Genomic DNA, 1,080 nt, shown 5'->3' with positions numbered 1-1,080 from the left:
GATGTGCCGTTGTCAGGACTATCAATAAATGTCACACTGTGCTCATATTCAGTACAGGGCTTCAGGTGGTGGATTGATCCTAAGTTCTGATTGGTGGAATGGACCATGTACATCTGTCCATTCATTGGACTGTCCTTTTCTTTAATGTTTATTCTGTAGTTGCCATTTGGAGAGTTCATCAAGTAAATCTGGAAGCCATATGCGATGGCGCTGACATTGTAAGAACCTGCACACAAAATCAACAGAGTTATAAACTATAGTACATCACTAAGTTATCTTCTAATTTATATAAACCACTTGATGATCTTTTAATCTCAGACAGTTTCTCCATGTAGATGTTGAATGTACTAATTTTAAATACTCTGGCCACTTGGTAAAATCTACTTTAATAGCTGGAGAGAAATACTGGACATTGATATAATTACTCACTTGTGCTTTTTGGGATACGTGCAAAGAAAAAGTATATAAAGTATTATATTTTGAAAAATTATACTGATACTCACACTGTAAAGGGGCTGGTGTGGTGGCTGGAGAACACGTTCAAATGAGATTAGAAAAGGAAAACAACAAAATATTAATACATGTTTTTTTTTTATTTCTTGTAACCCACTCCTTAGCAGTGCTAGTGTAAGTAACTAGAGTATCGGCAGACGTAGTTGAAGCCCGTGCTGGACGCAAGGGCGGGAAAGAAAATCGTCACGACTGCACATGCGTGAAGGGATAAACCCAATAGCGTAGCCCTTAGAGGGCGAAACATATACAAAACAGAACCTTGTTCTTACTGATTAGAAATTACACCGCCACCTAATATTGTTTAAAATAATAATATTTAGTGTGCACTAATAATAATTTGCAATAATTTGTTCATAAATTAATTGTTTTTATGCTTTTCAAACTTTTGTTATTACTTTAGTATCAAAGCATGTAATAAAAAAGGCTTACGGGTTGAGTTTGGCTTTGTGAGCACTATAATCCGGATTTTAAGAATTTATTTTATCGTAAGCATGTCTTAGCTGTTTTTTCCATTTGTTCTTTATAATAATAGCAGTGAACAATGAATAATGAGGGTATGGGGGGGGG

This window comes from Etheostoma cragini, chromosome 9, assembly GCF_013103735.1.
Source record: "Etheostoma cragini isolate CJK2018 chromosome 9, CSU_Ecrag_1.0, whole genome shotgun sequence".
Taxonomy (NCBI): Eukaryota; Metazoa; Chordata; class Actinopteri; order Perciformes; family Percidae; genus Etheostoma; species Etheostoma cragini.
The sequence above is the reverse complement of the archived record's forward strand: the minus strand, read 5'-3'. Positions refer to the sequence as shown.